Source organism: Coregonus lavaretus (genome assembly GCF_964263955.1).
Source record: "Coregonus lavaretus genome assembly, chromosome: 12".
NCBI lineage: Eukaryota > Metazoa > Chordata > Actinopteri > Salmoniformes > Salmonidae > Coregonus > Coregonus lavaretus.
The window spans coordinates 14266453-14288415 of NC_139999.1; the positions used below are offsets into that span (position 1 = coordinate 14266453).

At 42.8% G+C, this 21963-nt stretch overlaps 1 pseudogene across 1 annotated transcript in view; it reads right to left on the minus strand.

The window, feature by feature from the left end:
- Window positions 1–21963, minus strand: part of LOC311138098 (kazrin-like) — a 202355-nt pseudogene that overhangs the window by 144118 nt on the left and 36274 nt on the right. Inside the window, exon 2 of the transcript in view lies at window positions 5516–5673. The product of the transcript in view is annotated as a kazrin-like (transcript). The remainder of the gene's footprint in view (window positions 1–5515; window positions 5674–21963) is intronic.

The window sequence follows — 21963 nt, forward strand, 5'->3', positions numbered from 1 at the left end:
TATTTTTCAGAGTTCCCAGTTGTCTTGAAATCACCATGAATCCAGAGAATGCCAGACTTTGATTACAAAGTTTGATGACAAAGTTTGCCAACAAGAAGGACCACTGCGCCACCTTTCTGTTCAAGTGAGCACAGCACAACATCGGAGTCCAAATATACACTACATGGCCAAAAGTATGTGGACACCCCTTCAAATTAGTGGATTCGGCTATTTCAGCCACACCGTTGCTGACAGGTGTATAAAATCGAGCACACAGTCATGCAATCTCCATAGACAAACATTGGCAGAATGGCACGTAATGAAGAGCTCATTGACTTTCAACGTGGCACCGTCATAGGATGCCACCTTTCCAACAAGTCAGTTCTTCAAATGTCTGCCCTGCTAGAGCTGCCCCAGTCAACTGTAAGTGCTGTTATTGTGAAGTGGAGCAACAACGGCTCAGCCGCGAAGTGGTAGGCCACACAAGCTCACAGAACGGGACTGCCGAGTGCTGAAGCCCGTAACGTGTAAAATTCGTCCTCTGCAATACTCACTACCGAGTTCCAAACTGCCTCTGGAAGCAACGTCAGCACAAGAACTGTTCGTCGGGAGCTTCATGAAATGGGTTTCCATGGCAGAGCAGCCGCACACAAGCCTAAGATCACCATGCGCAATGCCAAGCGACGGCTGGAGTGGTGTAAAGCTCACAGCCATTGGACTTTGGAGCAGTGGAAACACATTCTCTGGAGTGATGAATCACGCTTCACCATCTGGCATTCCGACTGATGAATCTGGATTTGGCGGATGCCAGGAGAACGCTATCTGCCCCAATGCATAGTGCCAACTGTAAAGTTTGGTGGAGGAGGAATAATGGTCTGGGGCTGTTTTTCATGGTTTGGGCTAGGCCCCTTGTTCCAGTGAAGGGAAATATTAACGCTACAGCATACAATGACATTCTAGATGATTATGTGCTTCCAGCTTTGTGGCAACAGTTTGGGGAAGGCCCTTTCCTGTTTCAGTATGACAATGTCCCTGTGCACAAAGCGAGGTCCATACAGAAATGGTTTGTTGAGATTGGTGTGGAAGAACTTGACTGGCCTGCACAGAGCCCTGACCACAACGCCATTGAATACCTTTAGGATGAACCCCATCGAACACCTTGGGATGAATTGGAACGCCGACTGCGAGCCAGGCCTAATTGCCCAACATCAGTTCCCGACCTCACTAATGCTCTTGTAGCTGAATGGAAGCAAGTCCCCACAGCATTGTTCCAACATCTAGTGGTCAGCCTTCCCAGAAGAGTGGAAGCTGTTATAGCAGCAAAGGGGGGGACCAACTCCATATTAATGCCCATGATTTTGGAATGAGATGTTCGACAAGCAGTCCACATACTTTTGGCCATGTATCGTATGTCTTGTATGCTGCTGCATAAATGATGTAATATGCCAGGGAGATATGTATACTGCAGCCAAGAAAGGAATACTACGTTTATGCTGTGTCATAAGCTGTTAGTAGCCCATGTGTCTCACCCCAATAATTTGGTCCCTCTCCCCGTCAGAACGTAGCCTACTGTTTTGATTTGGTGGTGCACATGTAGCCTATGGCCTGTTTTAGAGAAATGTCATCATCAAATATTGTAAAAGTTTTCATTGTCTGCTTATATGCCCCCTGACTTGGTGTACAGGGAGAATACTGTAAGAACGGCCCATGTTCTGAATTCTGTCGCTGTCCATTTCAAAAGTGTTGAACAAATAGTCAAATCGACTACATCCATCTTAGCTCGCTCATTAATTTCTTAATCGAAATTACAGCTTGCCTCTTATCCGCTCATCGTTCCCTTATGCCATAGTTTGTACATCTCAATTGTTATATTGCTTATGTAGATATATCTCATTAGTATCTTATTAATCATTTTAGGCAATGTTGGAATGATGCATTTCATTGTTTTGCTTACTTCGTGTATTATAATTAGTTAATGTGCTTTTTCTCATGAGTAGGGGATACTATATAATGTTGTTGGGTCTGTAACCATGTCTGCTAGTGAAAGTTCAGTAATAAACCCATGTAATTCCAGTAGATATTGTGAGGGTTGTCTTGTTTTCGCAATGCGCTGCCTGTGCGTAGGTATATTGTCTATAATAGTTGATCCTCGTGATTGTGTTTTCCTTCCTTTTTAGAACACATAGGCCTAATAAAATACTTCAAACTGTAGGCTAAGAGCCTCTCTCTCTCTCTCTCTCTCTCTCTCTCTCTCTCTCTCTCTCTCTCTCTCTCTCTCTCTCTCTCTCTCTCTCTCTCTCTCTGTGGTGACTTAAAGAAGAGTAAAGTTAAGGCCTCAACATCTTGCTGAATTTATCTGAACTAACATCTATATGAATTTCTGTCGGTGTCCATTTTGAAAGTGCTGAACGAAGGCCTATCTCGTCGCATCTCGTTTGCTTGCACTTGCTTATACTTAAAGCTAGGGACTTTTCTAACACCTTCAAAGGCCTGCCTTAATGAATTGGACCTGGAGTTCCTATCAGCTCAAAACAATTTGTTTTAATGTCGTATAGAGCTGGTCTGCTTTCTTTTAAAACAATCTTTATTAAGAGCTGTCATTTTATTGTGAGGAAATGCAGTTTTATTATAATTTTTTTCACTTTTTTCCTCTGCTATGTGAGTGAACCAGCCCAGCCCGGCGGAGACACAATTTTCGGCAAAATCATTCTCAAGAGATTACTGAAAAAATTGTATTTTAAGATTAAGTCATACAATCAAAATCTTGACACACAGGTCTGTGTAAGTATTGGTGCTATAAGAATAAACATGATGAATCTACTGAACATAAATGTAATAATGTTTGTGTTTGGTTCAAAAGTCAAAACTCATGTCGGCATTCGTTATTATTGAAGAAGAATGCGGTTCTTATCAAGTTACACAAATCCACAAGGAGTCAGTAGAAACCATATTTATTTAAGCAAGTCAGCCATATCTGCTATGGTTTTTAAAAAGACAGTAAATGAGGCTGAATTAACTGTTTCGCTGCCAGACAAGGCTCTGCTGATAGCCAGGTGTAGCAGTGGTAAGGATTCACTACATGTTGCTGAAAAGAAAGCTCCGCTGTCAGGCCAGCTTTATGTCGGCCCTAACAGTTTGTGGGCACCGTTTGTCGCCGTTATAGTGCAATTCATGTATTGTTTAGTGTTGTGTTGTGTAGTGGCTTTGCTGGCATGCATAAAACATTTTTTTTTAGTTTGCCCCACCAAGATTTACATGCTAAAATCGCCACTGATCCAGAGTTGCTATTTTCTTTCTGCGGCTCTTTAAGGTTCCGCGGGGTGCCAGAACAGTCCAGTCTGGCTCTGCCACAGAACCAATTAGGCTGAGGTCAGCTGTAGCCCTGCTGCTGAAACACTGTCAGCTAACTGAACTCTGGTTCAGACTTACCCCGAGATTGACAGCTAACACGCAAGGAAGGAGAGAGAGGGGGGGGGGACAGAGGTGGAAGAGAAAAAGAAAGAGAGATAGCGGGAGAGAGGGGGAGAGAGAGAGGGGGGACAGAGGTGGAAGAGAAAAATAAAGAGAGATAGAGGGAGAGAGGGGGAGAGAGAGGGGGGGGGGGGGGGGGGACTGATTTAATATTCCACCTGAGTGTTTGCTGCTGCTCTACCCTTTGGACAGGTAGGCAGGCACTGCTCCTGTGTCGGCATCATGGAAATAGTATTTTCTCACCTCCTATTTTGGGAGGTTCTCTGGGCAAAGTCAAACATTACGGATATGAGGCTGTAATTACTGTGATCATGTAGACTGATCAAACAGAGCATTGGGCAGCACAGTTCAGAAAGGTCCCACTGTGTTCATACCCAGAGGAAATGAGGGAATTGAGTCGAGAGACACACCCAGTGAGATAGACTAATGTGTAAGCTTAGCCTACCACTCCACACTCTCCTGTAAGGAATCTCCTGGAGAGGATACAAGACTCATCGCCATGGCAGCAGGCAGCTGTCAGTCAAAGAGGGGCAGCCTATATTGTAGCTACTCTACTGTGACAGGGCAGAAAAGGGCCTCATGGAGGGCCTCAGGTAACAGGACGGACCCACAGAGGAAGGCAGGGGTGCAGGGAAAGATAGTGGTTCTACTGGACACAGAGCCATGGCAACAGGTAGATAATTAGTCAACTTGACAGCTACAGGATGCTTCAGTTAATATTAAACTGCTACCAACTTTTAGAAGTACAACTTCTCACAGAGATAATCAGCAGTCCATTCATGGCAGAGGCTACTGCTCATCCATCACCCTACAGTGTTCTATTGTTGAGCTGCAGAAAAACTGACTGCGGGCTAACTATCTTTCACTCCGGCTTGCATACAAATGGGCTGAGGAGAAGGCGATGGCCTTTTGCTGAATTACATTCTCTTTAATCAATGACACCGCAGCATCTTAGGAAAATATCTTGGGGAGAATGACGAGGGGACTCTATATCCATCAGCAAGTGTGTGATGTGACTAAAGGATGAGCCAAATGCATCACTGTGTCAAGTCCCGGAGAACATCCATCAAAACAAGAAAGGGAACAAGACGATACAGGGGGAAAGAGAACCTGTAAAGATTAATTATTAAACGATCCAAACCGGAGGATTCAAGCGGATTGTTTTATTACTTCTCCTTATAGCCAGACGGATTCTTTCTATAGAAATTCCTCACATATTATACATAAAGAGTCCCCTCTGTTGAAGAAAGGAGATCATTATGTTCCGGAAATAACTCTTTAGAAAAGAAAATGGAAAGCATTGTGATTGAAGCAAGCATTTCCTTTTCAAACATCCTGAGGATTGATAGAAACAAACAATCTATTGCAGAGCCAGTCACATTATGGCCATATCTGCAGTGCTGATGTTGTCACTAATGATTTTGAACAGCTCACTTTGATCAAGAGCTTCAGAGAGACTGAGAGACCATTACATTATTTATGCTCCTCTTTGAACGAGGTGGCATTCAATTATTCAAATGTCGACATTTGGGGACGATTCCGTTTTGTTGGACTTTTGTCTCTCCCAGGTCCTGCATAGTCAGTTAGCTCATAGCTGCCCTGTCAGTGCCTGTTCCCCGGGAGAAACTATATCCTCTCCAGAGAAAGGAAACACAAAGTGAAAGAGTAGAACAAATGCCCCAGGACTAAATTAGATACCTGCAAACTTCATCCTAATATTCCGTAAATAAATATTAGTTTGCTTGCTTGGAGGGAAATAGTCTAGCATAGTATCAGTTGAAATACTTTTTAATGGGTGAATTGAATTAACTATTAATACTCTAGTCAAGTCTAAACAGCCTAAGTATAAGTCGTCATAACATTAATGCCCTGAATTGCTGTGAAAACATTCCGTCCACCCCACATGATTTCAGTAGACTCATACACCAAAGAGACTTGTTTGCCCTTTTGACTCTTGACCTGGTTTTAAAGGAGGTGAATGATCAGGGTTCAGGGGTTAGAGGTTAGACGTCAGGGGTTAGAGGTCAGACGTCAGGGGTTAGAGGTCAGACGTCAGGGGTTGTACCTGTGTGTCCATGAGCAGGTGCCTCATCAGGGCCATGGACTTATTCAAGGTGTCTCTCTCTTCAGGCATGAAGGCCTCGTCCTCCCGGGACAGAGTGCCGGGCCTGGTCATCATGAAGTGGGCTATCTGGTCATTCAGACTGTTCAGAGACTGGACCGCTAGGAGAGAGCGATGGAGAGAAAGAGAGGGAGAGGGAAATAGAGAGAGAGAAGAGGAGAGGGAGGTAAAGGAGAGAGAGAAACAAAAAACTCAGGTTCATGCATAATCAATTTGACTCACACCAGTGTTGTGTTTGAGACCACCTAAAGCGAGACCGATTCAAGACCAAGACCGGAGGGGGGTGGGGGGCGAGACCGAGTCAAGACCGAGACCGGGAGGGGGACAAGGGGTCTGAGATTGAGTCAAGACCGAGACCAGAAAAATGTGAGTCCAATTCAAGACCATGATTGTAATTTTGTCAAATCACCACCATAAAAAGAGTTCAAAATGTCCAGTATTTCTGTGTTCATATTTAATAACAATATAGACTCTTTAGACATTCAAAATAGTGAAAAAAATGCATGCTGAGGGAAAATAGAGCCACTCTACAAATTATTACTAACCCAAACACAGTGGGGAACAATGGCCCTTCTACACCTTCAAAGAAGGGCTAAGGATTTATAAAATAATGATTATAATAATAATGATAATGATATGATTATTTTCAGTGATGTTCTGATTTAATCTTGTCTGTTTTTGTTGATAAGGAAAGGGTTAACGCGGAAGAGAAAAAAATATCCAATCAGGATTTTTCTTTGCTGGTCTCTGGGGAGATAAATCTAGCTAGCTAAATCAGCCATTGGCAAGGTCATCAGAAGCTAGATAAAGGCATCTGCCATTCAACTGTATTAGGGCAACATTTTGGAGTGACAGTGGAATCAACCAAACATTTTGACTTAATGGGTGGGACTGTTTTTACAAAAACGTATGGAAACTTCTTCCTTCTTGAAGGCCAACAGGTCACTGCGCAATATCGAGCAGTAGATTTCCCACGGTTTAGCTAGCTAGATTTTGTTGTCGACTAGTTTGCAGCGGCTGCAGCAGGTGTTATCAAAGAGGATGTTGCTGCTAATTTGTTAGCTTCTCCCTTTTCAAGAATAACTTTCAACAAGAAGTTCAGTTTCAAATGATCATCATCTGGTGAGTGGAACTGTCTTTTTTTACTGCAGAACGCTTGCTCTTGTTAGCCATCTCTTTGAAAATAACATGTGTGTGAAATATTGTTGCATTTAAAGTGGAACTGACAGCATTTTAGCAATATGACATCTTATTAAAATCTGTTCATATACACCTCCAGGAAGAATATGAAACCTTAAAAAAATATACTGTATATCTGACAAGTGACCACTTAGATATGGTCATTTTCAAATTTTTGTAAATTCTTAGAATGTTTGGGAATTACATATAGTAAGGCATTTGTGAAAATTCTTTAGCAATGTAGAGTGGGAAAGCGGCCATGTGTTTGGACAGTTAATAGACACTGCAGTAAATAAAGCCTAATAAAAACATCTGTCTTGTCGAGGACCGGTGTGCTATAGCCAATCAGAGCTACTGTAGGCCTTTATACAAACAAACCATTTGCCACACAGGCCTGCCATCATTCAATTTGAACTGAACTGTGTGTTTGCAGGCAGTTGCAAAAGTGTGACTTTAGATCATTAGAACGCATTCGCCAAAAGCCACAAAATAAACCTGACTGAATTTCTGCAAATATGTAAACACCACGGGAGTCCTCTTACATTTGGGAACTTTACAGTCCTATTGATCAAACAACTATGAAAAGGTAGGCCCTCAGTTATGCACATCAACAACAACAAGATCAACAACTAACGCTAGCCAGAGCAAGATGATTTCAAATCTAAAAAAGGAACATTAGATAAACCCTCTCAAACTTTTTCAGCTAGTTAGCTGTCAACAATGCACTGATAAACGATGGGGAATTGTAGCCTCCTCATCCTTCTGCATCTTGCCTGCCAATGAATGCTTGTCCCAACCAAGCACCCAAGCTAACTGGCTGAAGTTGAAGCACCCAAGCTAACTGGCTGAAGTTGAAGCACCCAAGCTAACTGGCTGCTCTGGAACACTCAGACGAGAGTGCTCTGAAATCGGAGTAGATAGCCAGAGTGAATTTGCAAATGCAAGAGATATGCTAACTGGATAACAGTCGTTCAAGTTCTTGCTAGCTAACCAAAGGACACCTGCAACCCTAGCTGTGTATAGTCACCGAAAAACGATATGAGGGGAAGAAGTCAGTCGCTCAACCACTCCTCCAATGGCATGACATGAGATCCTCCTAGCAGCTAGCTAGCTATCTATCCAGCTAACGCTAGCTTGCTACATAAATAGATACCCTAGCCTATTAGCCACATTATGACTGACTTGTGATCATTGCCTTTGCTAGTTTGATTGTATTCCCAGCCTTAATTACATTAGTCAATTTTTGTCCAGAATATTGAGTCATTGAAACTGAAACAGTGCATCCCGAATGGAGGCAGCAAGCAATAGCATATTTTTTGGACTACCAAGAAATGTTTTGGTGAATTATATTAGTCATGCATTGAACTGCATCCATCTATTCTGCCAACAATGCCTTAGTGTTCGGCATGGAAAGTTGAGTCAAAAATAACCTATTTTTAAAACCTCTTATTAATTTGGTTTTGTAGCATAAACTGGGAATTAGATATTTTGGACTGATATTATGATTGTCTGTTTGTTTCATATCTGCAAAGTTCCACTTTAATCTTTCACTAAAACCATTTGAGAGCTGCACACTCTTGCTGCCTGCAGATGATATTCCGCTGAAACTAGGCTTTGTGTACGGCGCGCATGTGAATATATTTCACCTGCTTTGTAATTGTGTAGGCTACTTTGTGCATGATTTCTCTATTGTACAGTCGTGGTCAAAAGTTTTGAGAATGACACAGGTATTGCTCTTCACAAAGTTCGCTGCTTCAGTGTTATGAGATATTTTTGTCAGATGTTACTATGGTATACTGAAGTATAAATACAAGCATTCCATAAGGCTTTTATTGACAATTACATTAAGTTTATGCAAAGAGTCAATATTTGCAGTGTTGACCCTTCTTTTTCAAGACCTCTGCAATCCCCCCTGGCATGCTGTCAATTAACTTCTGGGCCACATCCTGACTGATGGCAGCCCATTCTTGCATAATCAATGCTTGGAGTTTGTCAGAATTTGTGGGTTTTTGTTTGTCCACCCGCCTCTTGAGGATCAACCACAAGTTCTCAATGGGATTAAGGTCTGGGGAGTTTCCTGGCCATGGACCCAATATTTTGATATTTTGTTCCCCGAGCCACTTAGTTATCACTTTTGCCTTATGGCAATGTGCTCCATCATGCTGGAAAAGGCATTGGTCGTCACCAAACTGTTCTTGGATGGTTGGGAGAAGTTGCTCTCGGAGGATGTGTTGTTACCATTCTTTATTCATGGCTGTGTTCTTAGGCAAAATTGTGAGTGAGCCCACTCCCTTGGCTGAGAAACAACCCCACACATGAATGGTCTCAGGATGCTTTACTGTTGGCATGACACAGGACTGATGGTAGCGCTCACCTTGTCTTCTCCGGACAAGGTGTTTTCCGGATGCTCCAACCAATCGGAAAGGGGATTCAACAGAGAAAATGACTTTACCCCAGTCCTCAGCAGTCCAATCCCTGTACCTTTTTCAGAATATCAGTCTCCCCAATCCCGCAGCTGAATCAACTTTAGGAGACGGTCCTGGCGCTTGCTGGACTTTCTTGGGCGCCCTGACGCCTTCTTCACAACAATTGAACCTCTCTCCTTGAAGTTCTTGATGATCCGATAAATGGTTGATTTAGGTGCAATCTTACTAGCAGCAATATCCTTGCCTGTGAAGCCCTTTTTGTGCAAAGCAATGATGACAGCACGTGTTTCCTTGCAGGTAACCATGGTTAACAGAGGAAGAACAATGATTTCAAGCACCATCCTCCTTTTAAAGCTTCCAGTCTGTTATTCTAACTCAACCAGCATGACAGAGTGATCTCCAGCCTTGTCCTCGTCAACACTCTCACCTGTGTTAACGAGAGAATCACTGACATGATGGCAGCTGGTCCTTTTGTGGCAGGGCTGAAATGCAGTGGAAATGTGTTTTTGGGATTACGTTCATTTTCATGGCAAAGAGGGACTTTGCAATCAATTGCAATTCATCTGATCACTCTTCATGACATTCTGGAGTATATGAAAATTGCCATCATCAAAACTGAGGCAGCAGACTTTGTGAAAATTAGTATTTGTGTTATTCTCAAAACGTTTGACCACGACTGTACTACATAATTGATAAGTTGTATACCTCCACTACAGTACTTTGATACGTATCAGTAGGGATTAAGAATTGAGTATACGCAACGCCCACTGAAAAAAAGGTGGGTGTATGGCTTATACCTGCATACCCTCCACTACACCACTGGCCCTTTGTGTTTTACAAAAAGTGCACTCTCCTACATGAGTGCACTAGTATTACGGTTGTTTTCCTTTCAGAATCTCGAACCTGTCACACACTGAAGGCCTATAGGTTCGCCATTGCGCAAACATGTTTATAATACATTTAAAGGCTGTTAAAAAAAAAGATATTGTATTAATGTTTCAAGAAAGGAGTGTATATATTTGGCCTAGCAAAGCAGTTTTATGCGCTGACTGAATGGAAGCTGATAATTCTGAGTTTTTTACTACGCTGGTCTCGGCTGGTCTCAGGAAGAAATTAGGAGTCCTCACTGTCTGAGTCAAGACCAAGTACATATGTATCAGACACAGAGACAAGACCAAGACACTCAATATGTGGTCTTGAGACTGGACTCGAGACCGAGACCTGTCTTGAGTAATACAACACTGACTCACACACAGACTCACACAAACAAAGACACACACACACAGAGGGAAATGATCACACACATTGTTGTGGACGGAATCACAGAATCTCCATATGAGACCTGGACAGAGTCTGAGAACAACGTGAGGGAAATTACCACTGAGAAACTGAAGATGGACCACAGGAAGATTGAGGTGGAGCGTGCCCAGAGGACTTTTCCATATTATGTCTATCTCTGATAAGCTATCCAGGAGGGCAAAAAATTGCTCATATTAATACACTGAGTATACCAAACATTAGGAACACCTTCCTAATATTGTGTTGCCAAGTGCTAACAGTCAGTATCTACATAATGTAAACAGAGAGTTCTACTTTCTTGGGGACCTAAATATTGACCGGTTGTCATCAAGCTGTCCACACTCAAGAAGAAGCTTCTTACTGTAACCAGTGCCTGTAATCTGGTTCAGGTTATTAATCAACCTACCTGGTTGTTTACAAACATTACAGGAACTATATCATCCACATGTATTGATCACATTTCTACTAATACTGTAGAACTTTGTTCTAAAGCTGTATCCATACCCATTGGATGCAGTGATCACAATATAGTGGCTATATTCAGGAAACCCAAGGTCCCAAAAGCTGTATAAGAGATCGTACAAAAGATTTTGCTATGACTCTTATGTCGATGATGTAAAAAATATATATTGATCTGATGTGAATAATAAGGAACATCCAGACACGGCACTTGATGAATTTCTGAAAATGGATTGATGAGGAATTTAAAAACGGTATGGCTGAAAGAGGTGGGGCAGAAGGAGTGGCTAATAATTTGGCTGCACATCTAACTGGATGACTTACTACAAATTGAAAAATTATGTGACTAAACTCAACAAAAAGAAGAAGAAACTGTATTATGAAGCCAAGATCAATAATATAAAGAATGATGGGGAAAACAACTTTGGAGTACTTTAAATGAAATGATGGGCAGAAAGACACATTCAATTCCATCTTTCATTGAATCAGATGGTTTATTTATTACAAAACTATTTGACTTTGGCAATTATTTTAAGGATTTCTTCATAGGAAAAGTGGGCAAACTTAGACAGGAAATGCCAACAATGATCAGTGAGACATCGTATTCATGTATAAAAAATAAAAAAATAACGAAAGAAAAGCATTGTACGTTTGAATTTTGTAAAGTTAGTGTGGGAGAGTTGATGACAAACCTTCTGGCATTGACAACTTAGATGGAAAGCTACTGAGGATGGTAGCTGACTCTATAGCCACTCCTATCTGTCATATCTTTAATCTGAGCCTGGAGAAAAGTGTTTGTCCTCAGGCCTGGAGGGAAGCCAAAGTCATTCCGCTACCCAAGAATGGTAAAGCGGCCTTTACTGGTTCTAACAGCCGACCTGTCAGCTTGCAGACAGTTCTTAGCAAACTGTTGGATTTTTTTTGTTGTTGACCAAATACAATGCTATTTCTCTGTAAACAAATTAACAACAGACTTTCAGCATGCTTATAGAGAAGGGCACTCAACATGTACTGCACTGACACAAATGACTGATGATTGGTTGAAAGAAATTGATAATAATACGATTGTGGGAGCTGTAGTGTTAGATTTCAGTTTGGCCTTTGATATTATTGGCCATAACATGTTGTTGAAAAAACGTATGTGTTATGGCTTTTCAACCTCTGCCATATCGTATATTCAGAGCTATCTATCTAAAAGAACACAGAGGGTTTTCTTTAATGAAAGCTTCTCTAATGTTAAGCATGTGAAGTGTGGTGTACCGCAGGGCAGCTCACTTGGCCCTCTACTCTTTTCAATTTTTACAAATGACCTGCCACCGGCATTAAGCAAAGCCTGTGTGTCCATGTATGCTGATGATTTAACCCTATAAGCGTCAACAACCACAGCTAGTGAAATCACTGCTACCCTAAACAAACAGTTGCAGTAAGTTTTAGAATGGGTTGCCAGTAATAAACTGGTCCTAAACATCTCTAAATCTAAGAGTATTGTATTTGGTACAAATCATTCCCTAAGTTCTGAACCTCAGCTGAATCTGGTAATGAATGGTGTGGCTGTTGAGCAAGTTGAGGAGACTAAATTACTTGCTGTTACCTTAGATTGTAAACTATCATTGTCAAAACATATAGATGCAATGGTTGTAAAGATGGGGAGAGGTCTGTCTGTAATAAATAAATGTTCTGCTCTTTTGACACCACACTCCACAAAGCAAGACCTGCAGGCTCTAGTTTGGTCTTATCTTGATTATTGTCCAGTCATATGGTCAAGTGCTGGAAAGAAGGACCTGTTTAACCTGCAGCTGGCCCTGAACAGAGCAGCACGTTTTGCTATTCATTGTAATCAGCGGACTCATATCAATACTATGCATGCCAGTCTCTCTTGGCTAAGAGTTGAAGAAAGACTGTCCGCATCGCTTAATTTTTTTGAAATTCCAAATTGTTTGCAAACACGACTTACACACAGCACTGACACACACACTTACCCCACCAGACATGCCACCAGGGGTCTTTTCACAGTCCCCAGGTCCAGAACAAATTCAAGGAAACGTGCAGTATTATACAGAGCCATGATTGCATGGAACTCCCTTCCCATCTCATATAGCGCAAGTGAACAGCAAACCTGGTTTAAAAAACAAATAAAGCAAAACTTCACAGCACAACACCTCTCCCCCCTGTGACCTACTTTTTGTGTGTATGCACTGACATGTATGTGTAACTGATAGATGCACACACACACACACACACACACACACACACACACACACACACACACACACACACACACACACACACACACACACACACACACACACACACACACACACACACACACACACACACACACACACACACACACACATACTACATGTTCATGTTTTTAAATATATGTAAATTGTCTGTAATGTCTTTTTCGTTATGTGTCGAACCCCAGTAAGACTAGCTGTCGCCATTGGGGTCGGCTGATCGGGATCCTAATAAAAATCACACAAATAAAGAAAAAAAGAAGAGACACACACACACACAGTACACAAAATGTACAACAATAAGATTGTCTACCTTTCCATCCATTGCCATGGTGACCTGTCATCTCAACTAATTTGCCTTACACTGGCTTTGCTTTCACATCTCCCCCCTGTGAGTCTCCCTCCATGTCCTGGCTGATCTCACCCATTTGCATTCTGAGTGCTGAGCTCTAACCCCTGTCATCCCCATGGCCACAGCTACAGCACTGCTCCCTTAGCACTGCTCCCTCCCTGGCTGAGCTCTAACCCCTGTCATCCCCATGGCCACAGCTACAGCACTGCTCCCTTAGCACTGCTCCCTCCCTGGCTGAGCTCTAACCCCTGTCATCCCTATGGCCACAGCTACAGCACTGCTCCCTCCCTGGCTGAGCTCTAACCCCTGTCATCCCCATGGCCACAGCTACAGCACTGCTCCCTCCCTGGCTGAGCTCTAATCCATCCCATCCCAAATCTCACTCCAGCCCATTTTATGCATTTGTTCATGATGTAAACTCTGGCGATCATGTAACCATTTGTTTTTCAGCCACTAGAGTCGATGCATCAATATATGCAGCCCTTTGAAAGCAAACACACTATGCTTACTTCATAGAGACCTTACTGTGGAAGCTGTAAATGTTTCATTAACCTCTCTGGCCCAAGCCCCTGTAATGAGAGCACTAATGTCGCTATGTACTGTATAATGGATAATGACTGTCTTCACTTCAATAGATGACTGTGCAAACCAAACAGGCTATGCCATACCGTAATTTGAGCCAGTTTCACACAGCAGGAAAATATTCCTGCAGCAACAGGAAATGTGAATTGTTATGTGGATTATAATTAATATACATTTTTTGTAGGGGTTGATACATTTTTCGTTAGGGTAAATCAAGTCTAACATTTTAAAGTGGAACTTACAAACTTTAGAAGCCTTTAAAACCTTGAATACACTACAAGTTAGCATTTTCTGTAGTGCAGAAAAAAATCCTGCAACAGGATGATCAAATTAAGACATGGCATCTGTAGCTGTCTAGAGGAGAGAGGAGGATGTTGTGCTTGGCTAAGCAGTGAGGTCAGGTCAGCTCATCAGACATGAGAGCAGATGACCTTTGACCCTTAGGTTGGCCACAGGAGGTGAAGAGGAGAGGGTGACCTGCAGAGTAGGTTGAGAGGTCAGCAGAGGGAAGTGGAACAGAGGGACATTGGTCACGTGTGACGCCGTCCCCGATGACAACCAAGGTCAGTCCATCAACAAAATAATGAACGATTTATGTTCCCACCTTCCAGTTTTCCATTGAATGGCAACAGCATCGCACAGTCAGAGACATGTTTATGAGCACACAGCCCTGCAGGCAGGCAGAGGCACACATCAAATCAGAGGCAGAATAAAATAAAATATTTATGACACCGGTTGACGAATGGATTCTAATTTCACATTCAACATTGACGAGGTGTACCTCTCTCTGCCTAAAAGACAGGCGGGCAGACAGGCTGCTGTGTAATGAAACGCTGCTGTTGAAAATGACATTCTGTCAGACGTGGAGAACAGAACAGACACACCTTCAGCTGTACTTTCAATTTCTATTCAATGCAATCTGTCACTGACAGAGAGAAAGAGCTCAGCTCAACGGAGAAACCAAGTGGCTTTTTTTCTGAAAGCAATTCAATAACAATAACAAAATATTAGAGTGAAAACGCAGTTTGCTCAAATAGGGTTCCACTATTTACATAAAGTATCAGGATAAACGAGTAGGCTATATACAAAACCATATTAGAATACTACAATGTAACTTCTAGACACATAAGGCAGGTGACTCTTCCCGTTAGTGTAGCTCCAGGTGCTGGGTACAGCTCCAGTCCTTAAGGGCCACTGGGTCTGCTGGTCTTTATTCTAGCCTTTTGATAAATTACTGTTTATTTCTGGGAAAACAGATATGTACACTCTCTGGGCAATCACTAACATGAATTGATCAAGTAAGTTGCCTGTAGAAATGAAAACATGCATCAGTGCGGCCCTCAAAAGACTGGAGAGGTGCTCTCCTGCACGCGTTCCTAGATTCACATCTAATCATATTCACACAGCAAGTGCAGAGCAGACAAGCCATTAGCATGGAAATGAACACACGCCCCCTTATTCTACAGAGAGTAATACAGGAGAGGAAATGTCAACACTTGTTTTCAGATCAGTGATTGAATACAATACCTAACCTAAGTATTCAAATCACCTGGAGAGCTGACCATGTGTCAACTCAAGCATTCGATTAGCATAACTCAGAGAAATGGTATTAATGCTCTTTCTCAGCAAGCACCACATTACATATTTCATCATAAATATAGGGACATTTCTAGTCCCTTCAGTATTTGCTGAAACATAAATCCGGAAAGTCAAATGCATTTGATGTATTTCAGATAGTCCTCGGAACAAGGCACCTGTAATCATTTCTGTTCCTTGTATTATAACAATGGTGTTTTGATATGCAAATATAAACATTTAAGCTACCCATTTGCACACTCTTTTCAGTAGTTTTACCTCAGAGTTTATGACTATGAATCAAACTCATACATTTTCCTGAATGATCTACTGGATGGTCAATGAAATCACCACAGCATTGTTGGGTTAGTGTTTATTTGCCAGACTAGAACTCCTCCACATGGTCCATACACATGTGGAACAGATTAAATAGAGCTCATTACAGGCTTTGTAGAGCCACTGAAAGACACAACGGCATCAACAATTAACTGTAATGAGACCAGTCAACAGTTGACACGGGGGGCCAGTATGAAAATATATGCACTCACTAACTGTAAGTCGCTCTGGATAAGAGCGTCTGCTAAATGACCCCAAAAAAATAATAACTAAATGTAAGAAAACAGCTAACTCTTATTAATGTAATATCGCTAGAGGGGTGTTTTCTCACTTCATCTGTGTTTTGTGGTGTTTGTTAAATATCAATCTGCATAGTGTTTCCTGTGGGAGACAGATTTGTTTGGCTATGGTGTAATTGCAAAATTAATCAATGAAAAGGTAATGATTGGGGTTTTTCACCCAGGCCTTCTTATCCAGCCCCGCACTATAGATTAATAACAATTTGCTGCTGGTGCAGAGAGAAATAAAGATGAGCATTTCAATTCTTCAGCAGCTTTTGGGATCCCTCCCTGTCCAGGTGCTGTGGTATAGTAAGACTCAGAAGCCTGCATACTGCCAAGGCAATTTGAAGAAGTTCCAAGGACTTGACACAGGCCCAGGGCTGCATCAATGGATGAGAGGTCTCCGAGGTTCTGAGACGACCAAGAGAACGCAACTCTGCTGCATCTCAGTTATACTGACACCAGGAATGCACCCCACAGAATCATGCTGGAGAACAAAGCCTGTATTGAATCTAAAATCAAGGCTATACAGTTACATGATCTGCTTCTTTCAGAACGGGAAGAGATTGAGGCAAAAGAAAGCTTGCAACTGTAATGCTTATTGTAAAACTGCTCAAACACAGGCATTTGGGAAGGTCCATTATAGTTCACAGAGGTTTGCTTTGCATAAAATTAACCCAATCCCACTCGGTATCTGACAACATCTATAAAGGCTTGTAACTTTGACGTTTGCCACATTGTTCTGCATCAGTATCCATGGGAGGGTGCAATTCATCCCCTGATTGTCTATGCATCGCAATCTCCTGAGAAATTTGACACCTTTCTCAAAGCCATGCTCTAAAAAATATATATTGTTGACAGCTCAAGTGTCCCTTAGAGTTAGACAGAATGAAATTAATTTTGTAGACCTGTCAAATAACAATTTATTCTGAAAAAGTAAATCTGGGCTGCAATAGGAATAACTGCCAAAACCCCCACTGTGAATGGACCACAGTGTTGGCTCTAAAAGGTTTTCCTTTATGTGGACACAATGACAAATACTTCACCTTGGTAAGCCTCATTCCATAGTACCCCAGTTCCTCAGAAAGCAACTGATCCTGTCGCTCTCAGCACTGACGTCTATCTGACTGTGTGTAGAGGATGAAGCACAGAAGATGGAGGTATGTGTGTATGAAGCATAGATTTGCTCTGTTTTGCTGGGCGGAGAAGGATATGAAACGCAACACTGACACTCACTGGATTCAGGGGGTTGATCTCAAAAAGGAAACAAGCCAAAAATCCAGAATTCCATTCATGTTCTACAGAATCAAGAATCTGAGAATCCACAGCCCTCAGTCTAAAACAAACAGCCAGACTGGCATATACCAGAAAGTAGGCTGGCCCTCTTTGAAGTCACGTACTGTAGGTCGATTCGTTGCTTTCTTTTTATTTATAAAGCTCTCTTACAAAAACTTCTGCAGTACCTAACATCATTGATAACCTTTAGACGTACTGTATGAGCTACCATACTGTCACGATCGTCGGATACAGAGGACCAAGGCGCAGCGTGGAAGGTGAACATATTTATTAAATAATGATTACACTAACAAAAAATCGATACGTGACGTCCAAAGGTGCAAAACACAAACCTACACAGGAACAAGATCCCACAAACACTGTGGGAAAAACCACCTGACTAAATATGGTTCCCAATCAGAGACAACCAGCAACAGCTGATACTCGTTGCCTCTGATTGAGAACCACTCTGGCCAACATAGATATACAAACACTAGACACAACGAGCACAAAACATAAACTCTACACACCCTGGCTCAACTTAAAAGAGTCCCTAGAGCCAGGGCGTGACAGTACCCCCCCCCTAAAGGCGCGGACTGCGACCGCGCCTAAACATCACCGAACAGGGGAGGGCTGGGTGGGCATTCCTCCTCGGAGGCGGTTCCGGCTCCGGGCTTGACCACCACCCTCTACTAACCCCCCCCGTAGTGCCCCTGGTCTGGTCTAGCCCCACTGGCTGGAGCTGGACTGGACTTCGGTGGAGCGGATTGCTCAGGCTCAGGTGTGGAGCAGCTGACCGGTACCTGACCAGGCACCGGTGAAACGGGCACGGGCTGGCGATGCGCACCACAGGTTTGGTGCGGGGAGCAGGAACAGGCCGGACCAGGCTGGCGACGCGCACCATTGGCTTGGTGCGGGGAGCAGGAACAGGCCGGGCCGGGCTGGCGACGCGCACCACTAGCTTGGTGCGGGGAGCAGGAACAGGCCGGGCCGGGCTGGCGATGCGCACCACAGGTTTGGTGCGGGGAGCAGGAACGGGCCGGGCCGGGCTGGCGACGCGCACCATAGGCTTGGTGCGAGGGGCAGGAACAGGCCGGGCCGGGCTGGCGACGCGCACCATAGGCTTGGCGCGATGGACAGGAACAGGCCGGACCGTACTGGGAACACACACCACTGGCCTTACACAGGGATCAGGAACGGGCCGGACCGGACTGGCAACACACTTCAGTACCTCTCGCCGTGCCTCTACATTTTCCTTCCCTCTATACACCAATGGCTCCCGTAACCCGGTGGCCTTCTCTCCACGTCCACCAACTCGCCCCTTATCTGCCTCCAGTGGCCCCGTCGTCCCTGCCATGTGCCCCCCCTAAAAATTTATTGGGGGTGCCCCTCGCCTGTCCGATGACTGCCCGGTTGGCGTCGCTTCTCCTCTCCTGCCTGGGCACGCTGCTTGGTCCTGTATTGGTGGGATCTTCTGTCACGATCGTCGGATACAGAGGACCAAGGCGCAGCGTGGAAGATGAACATATTTATTAAATAATGATTACACGAACAAAAACAACAAATCGATACGTGACGTCCAAAGGTGCAAACCACAAACCTACACAGGAACAAAATCCCACAAACACTGTGGGAAAAACCACCTGACTAAATATGGTTCCCAATCAGAGACAACCAGCAACAGCTGATACTCGTTGCCTCTGATTGAGAACCACTCTGGCCAACATAGATATACAAACACTAGACTAGACACAACGAGCACAAAACATAAACTCTACACACCCTGGCTCAACTTAAAAGAGTCCCTAGAGCCAGGGCGTGACACATACCCAGTCTCCACACAGTTAGGTAAATCTGCTTTTAGTTTCTTTGCACCCCATGTATGGAACAACCTACAAAGTTCCCTTCAACTAGATGTACTGGTGTGGGGCCCGCTTTGCTGAGGAATGTGACTGTTTCTCTTGAGTGTGTTTTGTAATTTAGTATATTTGTATTATGTTGTATTTGTACCTTGTAAAATAGACATTGGTCTCAATGGGACTAAAAAAGGTGAAGTAAAATAAAACAAAAAATACAGGAAGACAGACAGACAGACAGATAGACAGGCAGACACGGCTTGGATTTCCCTGCTTCGCTCTGCTCCATCCATGCCTACCAGCCTACCAGCTTGCAGAGATCCCTTGGGTCCTTATCAGATGTGTACACTGAAAAAAGGTGCTATCTAGAACCAAAAGGGGTTATTTGGCTGTCCCTTAGGAGAACCCTTTAAAGAACCGCTTTGGATCCAGGTATAATCATTTTGGTTCCAGGTAAAACCCTTTTGGGTTCCATGTAGAAACCTTTCCACAGAGGGTTCTACATGGAACCCAAAAGAGTTCTACCTGGAACCAAAAAGTGTTCTACCTGGAACCAAAAAGGGTTCTCCTAGCAGAACCCTTTTTTAACCCTTTTTCTAAGAGTGTGGTTCCCATTGTGCAACAGTCTTGCTTTGGTTGGTGTAGAACAAAACCTTCTGTTCCAATCAGGACCTAAACACAACACTCACACAACAATCTGTTGCCGAATGAAGAATGGGAAACAACCATATAGACTTACACTTACATACGCACACACCAATCTGACACTCAAAAACTAAACCGATCATTAATAAATCATAGTATACTATCCACACGTTATTTGCTAATGAGGAATGCTTTTTAGACACACTGTAATATTACAGAGCAGCACAACATGGTGTTGACCGCCCAGCCCACACAGCTGAGGGGTTGGAGGAGATCAATTAAAGGTGTAAAGATGTGCTTGTATTCAGATAAAATATGGTCATTACAGAAGTTGAAATAGAGAACTCTTGATTGTGCTATATACTGAGTGTACAAAACATTAGGAACACCTTCCTATTATTGCGTTGTACCGCCTTTTGCCCTCAGAACAGCCTCAATTCATCGGGGCATGGACTCTACAAGGTGTCGAAAGCGTTCCACAGGAATGCTGGCCCATGTTGACTCCAATGCTTCCCACAGTTGTGTCAAGTTGACTGGATGTCCTTTGGGTGTTGGACCATTCTTGATACACACGGGAAACTGTTGAGCATAGAAAACCCAGCAGCGTTGCAGTTCTTGACACACTCAAACCAGTGCGCCAGGCACCTACTACCATACCCCGTTCAAAGGCACTTCAATATTCTGTCTTGCACATTCACGCTCTGAATGGCACAAATACACAATCCATGTCTCAATTGTCTCAAGGCTTTAAACATACTTCCTCCCCTTCATCTACACTGATTGAAGTGGATTTAACAGGTGACATCAATATGGGATCATAGCTTTCACCTGGTCAGTCTATGTCAGAGAAAGAACCGGTGTTCCTAATGTTTTGTACACTCAGTGTACATGTACTTGATTATATTGTTACACTACAGGGCCCATACTGCTTATAATGCTGAGAATTCTTGGATTACTTAACATCATATGTGTATAAACCATTTATTACCAGAACCTGTAAACTGCATATAGAAAATGATGAACAATCTTATTCCAGTAAAACAGGAGCTTACCCATGCGGGAAACAGTTTGGTCTGACTGCACCACAATGGGTTTGGAACCTCTGGACAACCAATCCTCTCACTAGAAAAAGTTAAATGTTCTTTTTTAAATGAAATCTGTGGAAAAATGTGGAATAAACTTCTCATGAAACTAAACGCTGGGTTTAGCAAACATGCAATAACCAATCAAGGTCTCTACTTTCTGTCTGAGACAACACCATGTGCAATACTTGTGTCTCCAACTTTACATTGAATTGCTTTGGGTTTCTTTTCAATATCCCCCTACAGGGATGTCTCGAAGACAAATCTCATTTGAAATGTCACTGTAAAAGCCTGAGAATCTTATTTCCTTATGTGTTGTTTTCACTGAGCCATACAGCGCTGTTTATTCAATTCCAATCCATTGGCCACATTCTGTATTCTCTTAAAATGTAATGTAAATTACCAAGGGAGGGGGGAACAAATGGCATTAACATTTGCATATTTTAAGTTGTTTTATTTTATTTCTTGATGTATGAGAAAAACTGAGACTGAATTGATCACTCAATCTATCCTTTTCACATCTACCCTATATTTCCAAAACAAATAACAGTATAAATCGAATGTGATTAAATAAATGTGTGACAATTAAATGTTTCAAATCATGTCAAGTTCAGCAACTAAAGTACTAAAGTAACTCCTTTCGTTTCTCTTGTGGTTCGTTTCCCACTAATTATACTGATAGTTATTCAGCCCTTTCAGCTCTCACCCACGATAAGCATACATAGGGCTGATAAAAATCAATAAAAATGATACCTTCTTCAAAAAACTAAAAAGTACTTCAACAGGCACAGTAATCAAATTTCG